Raw genomic sequence first — 11,758 nt, 5'->3', positions numbered from 1 at the left:
TCAAGAGGCAAATGGCGGCAGTAGTGAGGTTGGAGCGCTCCCCGTCAGAAAGATTAGAAAAGAGAGGTTAAGGTGTAGAAACCCGCTGTAAGAATCCACAAAAGAGACAGGATAGTTGAAGTGATAAAGAAATGTGAAAAAAGGCAAAAGTTGCAAGAGGAGAGAGTGAAATGAGCTGACCTCGTGCCAGAGGAGAGGCCTACCCAGAGGCGATGGTGGCAATGACGATTCCCAAGCAGGGACCTTCCTGTTAGAAGGAGAGGGCACAGGAGGAAGTGAGCAAGGACAGTTTGGGGAGAGGCTAGCAGGAAGGCACCCAGCGAAGACAACGATCTAGGAGACGGGAGCACTGTCGGGCGTGGGAGATGTGGCAGTACAGAAAGGAAGAGGTCGGGCCAGGACGGAGAGGACAGCAGCAGAGGTTGTGGTGACGTTGGTGGAGACAGGGAGCCCGGAGGTCGAGGTAAGGGGATCCGGGCCAAGAAGGAGAGGGCAGTGATACCAGCAGTGGCAGGAGACGCGAGGGCAGCAGAGCCAGGGTGAGGTTGGGATGGCAGTGACAACAGTAGCTGAGGGAAATTTGGAGGCGTGAGGCCGGGGACTCGGTCCAAGGCAGTGATGTCGGTGGAGGCAGAGAAGGAGTCCATGGACTGGGAAGGGAGATACCAGGAAAAATGAATACCTGGTAAGATCGCTCCAACCGGCAGGCACGAGGAGGTTGGATCTGGAGCACTGGAGGACGTCCGAGGCATCAGACCTGGTGGACTCCAGGAGCAATGCAGCCAGAGAGAGAGCGGTGGGAAAGCCCTGTGCGGGGCAGCTCAGAGTTGGAGAGTGAGCTGAAGGAGGAAGAAGAGCAAGAGGGTAAAGAGACACAACACATGGAGATGGAAGACTGACAAAAGAGGCAGAGGGCTGGATGCCCTTTTCAGGGAAATATTAGATGCCATTGGGGAAATAAAAAAGACTTTGAGGACACTGGTGGCAGAGCAAGGGGCAATTAAGGAAAGGTTAGACAGCCTAACGGAAACAGGAGAGAATTGAAAGGGTAGAGGAAAGATTGGGTGGGGATGGGGGGGGGGGAGAATGAAATGGTTGCATGGGAGAGAGGTGGTAAAGATGTGGGAGAGGTTAGAAAATAATAATAAGATGAACACGATTAAGATTGTGGGGGTGAAGGAGGGGACCGAGGTGGTGGAGTTCCAGCAAAAATAGATCCCAGGCCTACTGGGGAGGGAAAAAATAGGAAACAATTTGGAAATAGAATGGGCCCACCCATCTCTCACCCTGCGCCAGGGGCCAAACCAACGGCCATACTCTATCCGGTAAACTGAATTTTTGCAATACTTTGAACAAATAATTCCATTCTACTCTGTCAAAGGCCTTCTCTGCGTCTAAAGCAACTGCTACTGTAGGTGCTTTATTCCCTTCTACTGCATGAATTAAGTTAATAAATTTACAAATATTGTCTGTTGTGCGTCTTTTTTTGATAAATCCAGTTTGGTCTAAATTTACCATTTTCGGTACCTGTTCTGCTAATCTGTTTGCTAATAGTTTAGCTATTATCTTATAATCTGTGTTTAGCAAAGATATTGGTCTATATGACGCTGGTGAGAGTGGATCTTTCCCTTGTTTTAGTATTACTGTAATTATTGCTGTTTTACATGAATCTGGTAAGTTTTGTGTCTCATCAATCTGGTTGATTACATCCAGGAGGGGCGGTATTAATAAGTCTTTAAATGTTTTGTAGAATTCTATTGGAAATCCATCCTCTCCTGGTGTCTTATTATTTGGTAATTTTTTTATTATCTCTTGTATTTCTACTATTCCAAATGGTTCTGTTAATTTATTTTGTTCCTCTATTTGTAGTTTTGGTAGTTCAATTTTAGTCAGAAATTCATCTATTTTCCCTTCTTTCCCTTCGTTTTCAGTTCGGTATAATTGTTCATAGAATTCTCTAAAGTTTTCCTTAATTTCTTTTGGATTATATGTAATTTGTTTGTCTTTTTTCCTTGATGCCAATACCATTTTCTTAGCTTGTTCTGTCTTAAGCTGCCATGCTAGGATTTTGTGCGTTTTTTCCCCTAGTTCATAATATTTCTGTTTTGTCTTCATTATATTCTTCTCCACCTTATATGTTTGTAGTGTTTCATATTTTATTTTTTTATCTGCCAATTCTCTTCTTTTAGTTGTATCTTCCTTCATTGCTAATTCTTTTTCTATATTTACTATTTCCCTTTCCAACTGCTCTGTTTCCTGATTATAGTCCTTCTTCATCTTGGTTACATAACTTATTATTTGCCCTCTAATGAATGCTTTCATTGCATCCCATAGTATAAACTTATCTTCCACTGATTCCGTATTTATTTCAAAATACATTTTAATTTGTTTTTCAATAAATTCTCTAAAATCCTGCCTTTTAAGTAACATGGAGTTTAATCTCCATCTATACATTCTTGGAGGGATGTCCTCTAACTTTACTGTCAATATTAAGGGTGAATGGTCCGATAGTATTCTAGCTTTATATTCTGTTTTTCTTACTCTATCTTGCATACGAGCTGATAACAGGAATAGGTCTATTCTTGAGTATGTTTTATGTCTTGCCGAGCAATATGAATATTCCTTTTCCTTTGGGTGTTGTTTCCTCCATATATCCAAAAGTTGCATTTCTTCCATCGATTTAATTATAAATTTGGTTACTTTGTTCTTTCTGTTAATTTTTTCCCCAGTTTTGTCCATATTTGAATCCAAATTCAGGTTGAAGTCCCCTCCTATTAATATGTTCCCTTGCGTATCTGCTACCTTCAAAAATATATCTTGCATAAACTTTTGATCTTCTTCGTTAGGTGAATATACATTGAGTAGATTCCAAAACTCCGAATATATCTGACATTTTATCATTACATATCTCCCTGCTGGATCTATTATTTCCTCTTCTATTTTAAATGGCACATTTTTACTAATTAATATAGCTACTCCTCTTGCTTTTGAATTATACGATGCTTCTGTTACGTGTCCTACCCAATCTCTCTTTAATTTCTTGTGCTCCAATTCAGTTAAATGTGTTTCTTGCACAAATGCTATATCAATTTTTTCTTTTTTCAGTAAATTTAGCAGTTTCTTCCTTTTAATTTGGTTATGTATTCCATTAATATTTAAAGTCATATAGTTCAACGTAGCCATTTTATACTTTGTTTATCTTCCCTTTCCGTTTCTCCATCATTACCTTTCCTTCTTATCCATTTCTGTTTTCTTGTTTTGAACCCTTTATAAGACAACATTCCTAAAACATCAAACATTTTCCTTATTCTCCTATTTAAAACTTCTTTAGCCCCAATCTCCCCTTCCCCTCCTGAGTTGTCCTTTAGGCCATACTCTATCCTGGTGAGACTCCTGCACTATCAGGATAGAGAGAGGATTTTGAGGGGTGGCAGTGGGGGCAAAAGGCGGTGGGGGGGGGATCCTGAGGGGGACGCCTTATTCTATCTGAACATAACTGTAGTGTTTTTGAAGCGCAGGAGGGAGTTGTATCTGGTTAAAAAAAAGTTTCAAACAAAAAAAAAATTGAGTTTACCCTCCTGCCACCAGCAACGTTGAAGATTGTAAGGGTAGGAGGGGAAAGAAGGTTCTTTAAGGAAGCAAACAAATTTGTAAGATCCTTGTCACTGCCACAAGACTAAAGATAAATGTAAATAAAGGGGAATGAGAGATGCAGGGATGTATGGATTGTATTTCACGAGAATGTTGACAGGATTTCAGGGTCTGAGTTACAGGGAAAGGTTGTGCAGACTGGGGCTTTTTTCTCTGGAGCATAGAAGATTGAGAGGGGACTTGATAGAGGTGTTTAAGATTTTAAAAGGGACAGACAGAGTAGATGTGGATAGGCTTTTTCAATTAAGAGTGGTGGAGATTCAAATTAGAGGGCATGGTTTAAGATTGAAGGGGGAAAATTATAAGGGGAACATGAGGGGAAATTTCTTTACGCAGGGGGTGGTGGGGATGTGGAATGAGCTTCCGGCAGACGTGGTCGAGGCGGGATCATTGGTTACATTTAAGGAAAGACTGGATCGTTACATGGAGAGGAGAGGACTGGAGGGGTATGGACCGGGTGCTGGTCAGTGGGATTAGGAGGGTGGGGATTTGCTACGGCATGGACTAGTAGGGCCGAACTGGCCTGTTCTGTGCTGTAAGTGGTTATATGGTTAAATAATGAAAGTGTAGGTACTGCAGGGGGGTTATGCTTCTTTATTCACCATTAATGTTTGAAGGGGATTGTATATGTTAAATAAAGAAGATACGGGAGCTCATAGAAGGGGAGGGAAGTGGAAGATGAGAGTGTTGTGCACTCCTCAAAATAGAGGGAGGTTGGTACTAACAGCTTGGTTATTGGTGCCAGGGAGGGGAAGGGCAAATTGGGGGCAGGGGATATAGAAGAGGAGGGTTTTTTTGTTTGGTTTCAGTTGTGGGTTTTAGTTCCATTAACTTATTTAGTTTTTGTTTGGAGCCTGCGCCAGGGATCTATGGAAGAGAATCAGGATGGAAGCCAAGTATCGGGGACAAAAAGAGGGAAGGGCATAATGGAGTGGTCTGAGGACAATGGACAAGCCAATTAAATTTGTGAATTTTAATGTAAATGGGATAAACGGAGTGATTAAGAGAGTCTTGACACACATTAAAATGATGGAGGCAGACATAATGATTTTGCAGGAGACCCACCTTTCAGAACAAGAGCATTTAAAGTTAAAGAGAGGGTGGGTGGGTCAGGTGATGATGCCCTCCTTCAATTCCAGGGCCAGGGAAGTGGCCATTTTGATAGAGAGGAATATTCCAGTGGTGGTCAAGGATGTGCACGGAAACTCAGCGGGGATTCCACTAATTAGGTCCAATAGTCAGAGCTGTTCATTCTCTCCAGTGCTGTTTATACTGGCCATTGATCTCCTGGCTGAAGGCATTTGGCGGGATCTGGGGTTCACGGTGGGCCCAGGTAGAGCACAAAATCAGCTTTTTTGCTGATGACGAGTTGGTGTATTTGACAGACCCCAAGGGGTCATTGAGGGCCACATTGGAAGATTTTGGGGACAGTCTCAGAGTACAAAGTAAACTAGACAAAAGTGAAATTGTGCTTTTGACGAACAGGATTATAGACAATATCAACAGGGATGTCTATTTAAATGCCCACAGGAAGGCATTAAGTATTTGGGAATAAAAGAGGACAAAGATTTATGCAACATATACAAACTTAATTATCTCCCTATGCTCCGGAAGATTGAGGAGGACCTGGCTAGATGAAAGACTTTGCCCATAACACTGGTGGGCAGAGTTAACGGTGTCAGAATGAAGGTGATGCCGAGACTCCAGAATCTTTTTCAGTCATTACCCATTGATACAGAGTATCTTTTAAGATACTCAGCGATTGTGTCAGAAGGTTCCTGTGGAAGGGTAAGGTGGCTAGAATCTCCATGGAAAAGTTGATGTGAGACTATAATTTGGGGAATTTAAAAACATCAAAAAATATTACTGGGCGGCCCAAGCAAGGTTTATCACCTCACCCTCTGAGGGAAGGAGGAGGGTTCCCCCTCCTGGGCACATGCGGTAGGTGAAAAGATAGCTCTAGGAAAGTTTATACAGGTACATAATCCTTTATCCAGACATCTAAAATCTGGCAAGTGGGGACCAGCGGTCAGGGGAGGTGGCTGAGGGACCGGCAGTTGGGGAGGTGGCTGAGGGACCGGCAGTCGGGGAGACATCCAGGCGGCCGAGGGACTGGCAGTCGGGGGAGACGTCCAGGCGGCCTAGGGACTGCGGTTGGGGGAAACAGCCGAGAGACCGTGGTCAGGGGAGACTGCTGGGCGGCCGAGGGACTGGCGTTCGGGGGAGAGGTCCGGGTGGCTGAGGGACCGGGGTCAGGGGAGGCAGCTGGGCGGTTGAGGAACCATGATTGGGGGAGACAGCCAAGGTACTGCGGTTAGGGGAGATGGCTGGGCAGTTGAGGGACACAGTTGGGGGAGATATCTGGACAGCCGAGGGACCGGCAGTTGGGGGAGGCAATCGGACGACTGGAAGAGGGTGGGAATGGATACGGCAGCACAATTCGGGTGGGCTTTCCGAAATCCGGAAAAATCCAAAATTTGGAACACACTGTCCCCCAAGGGTTCCGGATATGCAAGTGGGACACCAAATTATTCTCAAAGAGAATAGATGACCCTATATTAAAGCAAGAACTTCAGATGTGGAAAAGAATAAATCAATGTATTGGTCGGAAGGTGGGGATATCTCCCAAAACACTTTTGACCCAGAACAAGTTAATACCCATGACTCTGGACAATAAAATCCTGGACACCTGGTGCCAGGAGGGGAATCAGGTGTATCGGGGACTGTTACAAATGAAGGCAGCTTATGTTATTCAAGCAGTTGAGGAACAAATACAATTTGTCTAATAGAACATTCTTCCACTATCTGTAAATAAGATCTTTCTTAAGACAAAAATTGGGACCATCTATGACCCTGCCTAGATGTAGTAACATGGAGATTCTAATTTGACAGGGAAATGTGTGTAAATTTATCTCCAAGATGTGTTCCATATTCCAAAGTGAGGGCCAAAGCTGGGCTTATGCAGGTCGAGGGAGAGGTGGGAGTTGGACTTGGGCACAACAGTCAACGAAGAGTGGTGGCAAGACCTGTGTCTGGACAGTTTGACACCAGATACAGGATGGTGCAATACAACTTCTTGCACCAACTGGTCCTCACACCACAAAAATTACACCAATCAAAGCAAGAAATTTCAGAAATGTGCTTTTGGTTTGGTGTGGTACTTGGAACCTTTGTCCACTCCACTTGGCTGTGTACAAAGGTGAAATCCTTCTGGGAAGATTTGAGGGACACTCTGAAAAAAATTATGAAGGTGGATTTTCCACAGGATCTGAAGTTGTACCTTCTGGGAGATATTGGGGATGTGAGTTTTAAACTGCCCAAATACCAAATTCAGTTTGTGAAGGTCGCCTTGTTGGTAGTCAGGAAGTGTACAGCAGTTTCATGGACATCAGACTCCCAGCTAAATACCACATGATGGAATATGGACATGCAGTTACATTCCCTTGGAGAAAATCATCTACAATCTTCGGAGGAAACATAACACATCTGTCAGAGAGTGGCAATCCTATCTGAAATACACAGGCACACAGATTTAACAAGTTCTCCCTCCCTTTGAAATATGGACACAATATGTAGTGCGCGTCAAAAGAACCAAAGACTTGTTGATCCAAACCAAGGCTTTTATTAACTAAAAGACTGGAGCATATCACAAGTAGGTCGACCAGTCAAGAATGACCTGGTTTGGCTAGGAGCAATCCTTTAAGACCTGCCAGTGGGTGTGGCTACACTCTCAGCCAATCAAAGTCATCCTACACGACCATCTGTACATAGACACATTGGGGATAGAATCTGTACGATCACACAATAAAAATCTGTCCGAGCAGGGAAAGGAGTGGAGTGAAGAAGTGGGACATGACACAGGTGATGAGCATTTGGTTTTTTTGGTTCTTTTTATTCCTTGCCTGTGTTATTTAGTTAGTGAGGTGATTTTTCAGGTTTCGGTGGGGCTATGAGCCCCACTAGTATTTGTATAATATGTTTGAGGGGGGGGGGGGAGGTAAATACAGGCTCTATATGTTACTTTAATGTTGAAAAAGATGGTGTTGGCTGTTTGAATTGCCTTATGAGTCGATGAAAACCAAAATAAAACATTCAACAAAAAAACAGGTCAAAAGACAAAAATACAAATCTGTACTTACATTAAACAAACTTCACATACATGAATAAATAAAGCATTTTACTTTATTTTCAGTCATTTTTAAAAAACGTTTAACCATCACTGGATCTCCAGGTTCCTCCCCCTCCACGGAGCTGCCCAAAGGTCAAATAACCATTATAGATAATTAACCCACCCCCAACATTTACAGATAAAGCCTCTGACCAGGGCGACACTTACTAAGCAGGGATAAGGAGACATTGAATTTTATTTAACTTCTTAATTTATTTTTGATTTTTTTGGCTGGTTGTTTGAGTTCCAGATACCGGGGGTTTTACTGTGTTTCCTCTCTCTAGTAAGGAGCCCAGCACTGCACACAGTTCTCTAGATGCCACCTCACCAGTACCCTGTACAGTTGCAGCAGAACCTCCTCACCCTTAAATTCAATCCCTCCAGCAATGATCCTAGTTGCCTTATTGATTACCTGTGATTTATACATGAGCACTCCTGTCATTCTGCACAACTCTACTCTTCAGAGGAAGTCAGGGGAAGATGAACCAGTCCTCATTGAGGGCTCAGTAGTGGAGAGGGACAAGAGATCTTCAAATTCCTGGGTGTCAACATCTCCGAGGATCTGTCCTAGAGCGACAATGTTGATTCAATCATGAAGAAGGCTCACCAGCGGCTATACTTTGTGAGGTGTCTGTGGAGATTTGGTATGCTACCAAAGATTCTCTAGGTGTACTGTGGAGAGCATTCTGGCTGGTTGCATCACTGCCTAGTACAGAGGCACCAACTCTAGGATAAGAATAAACTGCAGAGGGTTGTTAAATCAGCCTGTGACATCACAGGCACCAGACATCACTCTGAGGATGTCTACATGAGGCTGTGTCTTAAAAAAGCAGCCTCTATCCTCAAAGACCCACCACCCAGGCCATGCCCTCTTCACTCTGCTCATCAGTTAAAAGGTACAGGAGCCTGAAGACAAGCACTCAGTGGCACAGGGCCCATCTTCCCCACTCCCACCAGATTCCGGAATGATCAACGAACCAAAGACAATGCCGTACTATGACGTTTCCTGCACTATTTTTATAAGGTGGTTTCTATGAATGATTGCATTATGGATGCAGCTGCAAAACCATGCATTTTGTGATTTGTTCATGACATAGAAACATAGAAGATAGGAGCCGGAGTAGGTCATTTGACCTACTGATTTGAACAATAGCTGCAATATTTCACTATTTAATACCAGCCATTCTCAAACTTTTTTGGCTCTGGCCCCACTAGGACTTTGCTCAAAGTTTACAAGCCCCCTTCCCAGGGCACCCATTGAGAATAGCTGATTTAAATAATCATCTAACCTCACATTTCCCAGAATGCCATAAGATGATGGAACAGAATGAGCCCACTCAGCCCATCATCTGCGTCACCATTCAAATCATGGTGGTCTACCTTTCTTGTCACCCCAGAACATTTGACACTTTTACTGATCAAGAACCGATCAACCTCCACTTTAAACTTACCCAATGACCCGGCCTCCACATCCACTTGTGGCAATGAATTCCACAGATTCACTGCCCTCTGGCTGAAGAAATGTCTCATTTTGGTTTGAAAGGGATGACCTTTTACTTTGGTTCTGTGCCTCCTGACCCCAGACTAACCTACCAGCATTGGACTCCATATGCCCAGTCACTTAACCTACCTATATCTCTTTGCAGACTGTCTGTATCCTGTGCACATGATGTGTTTCCACTCAATTTAGTGCAAACTTTATTCATTCCCTTTTCCAGATCATTAATGTATAGCGTGAACAGTTGTGGGCCCAGCAACGACCTCTGCAGCACCCTGATTGGCATCGGTATGGGTTAACCAATCCTCTGTCCACACCAGCGCATTACCCTCATGGGGATGGGTTAACCGATCCTCTGTCCACACCAGCACATTACCCTCATGGGGATGGGTTAACCGATCCTCTGTCCACACCAGCACATTAACCGCATGGGGATGGGTTAACCGATCCTCTGTCCACAGCAATGCATTACCCTCATGGGGATGGGTTAACCGATCCTCTGTCCACACCAGCACATTAACCGCATGGGGATGGGTTAACCGATCCTCTGTCCACAGCAGTGCATTACCCTCATGGGGATGGGTTAACCGATCCTCTGTCCACACCAGCACATTAACCTCATGTGGATGGGTTAACCGATCCTCTGTCCACACCAGCACATTAACCTCATGGGAATGGGTTAACCGATCCTCTGTCCAGACCAGTGCATTTCCTTCATGGGTGTGGGTTGACCGATCCTCTGTCCAGACCAGTGCATTTCCCTGATGGGTGCGGGTTAACCGATCCTCTGTCCACACAATGCATTACCCTCATGGGTATGGGTTAACCGATCCTCTGTCCAGACCAGTGCATTTCCCTCATGAGTCTTTTTGTGACATCTTGTCAAACACCTTCCAGAAATCCAAATACTCCTGGTCCCCTGTGCACCGCACTTGTTAAAACCTCAAAGGATTCCAAGAAATTTGTCACACAGGACCTGCCCTTTCGGAATCCATGCTGCATCTGCCTGATGGAAACTTTCTATCCAGATGTCTTACTATTTTTTCCTTGTATAACGATTACCATTGATTTCTGTTCCCTGAGATGCATTCCATCAGGACCAGGGACAGATTTACCTTTACCCCCACTTGTTTGCCAACACTACCTCTCAAGTGATGGCGATTGTGTCAAGGTCCTCACCTTTCAACGGATCATGTGCAGGTAGCAGAGTTTGGCCCTCATGTTCAGCACAGAATTTGTGGGCTGAGGGCCTATTCAAATATTTTCCTTTACGGAATCATAGTTGTTCAGCCCTCAATCAGGCCCTTTGGCCCAAATCCTCTATGCTGACCCATTTCTCTGTCATCAGTCCCTCTCCCTCTAAACCCCTATTCCTTTTCTTGTCCAAATGCCTTTAATGTTGTAACTGTCCCAGTCTCTGTCACTTCATCTGGCAGCTCATTCCACTGACCCACCACCCCTTACGTACCCTTTAACTCTACCCCCTTTCACCTTAAACTGATGCCCTTACCCTGAGGACAAGACTACGATTTTATAAACCTCTACAAGGTCCCACCTCTGCATTTTACATACCAAGGAGAAAAGTTCCAGCCTATCTGGTCATGAATCAAGCCCTCCATTCCTGGCAATGTTTCCGTGAAGCTTTCTACACTCACTCCAGATCAATGACAGCTGGGTGACCAAAATTACTCACAATACCCCTCCTGGGGCTGCACCAAGATTGTGTATAGTTGTAACATGATGGCTTTATGACAAAAGGGCACAATTTCCTGATGAAGGGCGTCCACTTAGAACAGAGATGTGGAGGAATTTCTTCAGCCCGAGGGCAGTGAATCTGTGGGATTTGGGTGTATTTAAGGCAGAGTTTGATCGGTTCTTGATTAGCCAAGGCATGAAAGGTTATGGGGAGAGGGCCGGGCAGTGGGGCCAAGTTGGGAAATGGATCAGAATTTCTTGTTATGAAATGTCACCAACTTTGTGCAACAATTGTTATAGATTTTTTAAAATAAATTAGTGCGAAAGAGAAAGTGAGGTAGTGTCTGTGGTTCATTGTCCATTTAGAAATCTGATAGTGGAGGGTTTTCATCTTCAGGCTCCTGTTCCTCCTTCCTGATGGTCTGGGGTGAGGATAGAGGCTGCTTTCTTGAGACACTGCTTCTTGTAGACGTCCTTAATGGAGTGAAGACTAGGGACACGGTTAGTGTAGGGGTTAGCACAGCGCTGTTACTGCACCAGCAATTGGGACCTTGGCTCGAATCCAGTGCCGTCTGTAAGGAGTTTTTACATTGTTCCTGTGTCTGCGTGGGCTTTCTCTGGGGGCTCCAGCTTTTTCCCACTGTTCAAAACGTACATGGTTTATAGGTTAATTGGGCACCATGGGCTCTTGGGCTGTAAGGGTCTGTTACCAAGCTGTATGTTTAAATTTAAATGTAATGCCCATG

This window comes from Narcine bancroftii, chromosome 2 (assembly GCF_036971445.1).
Source record: "Narcine bancroftii isolate sNarBan1 chromosome 2, sNarBan1.hap1, whole genome shotgun sequence".
NCBI classification, from domain to species: Eukaryota; Metazoa; Chordata; class Chondrichthyes; order Torpediniformes; family Narcinidae; genus Narcine; species Narcine bancroftii.
Note: the sequence above shows the minus strand (reverse complement) of the source record.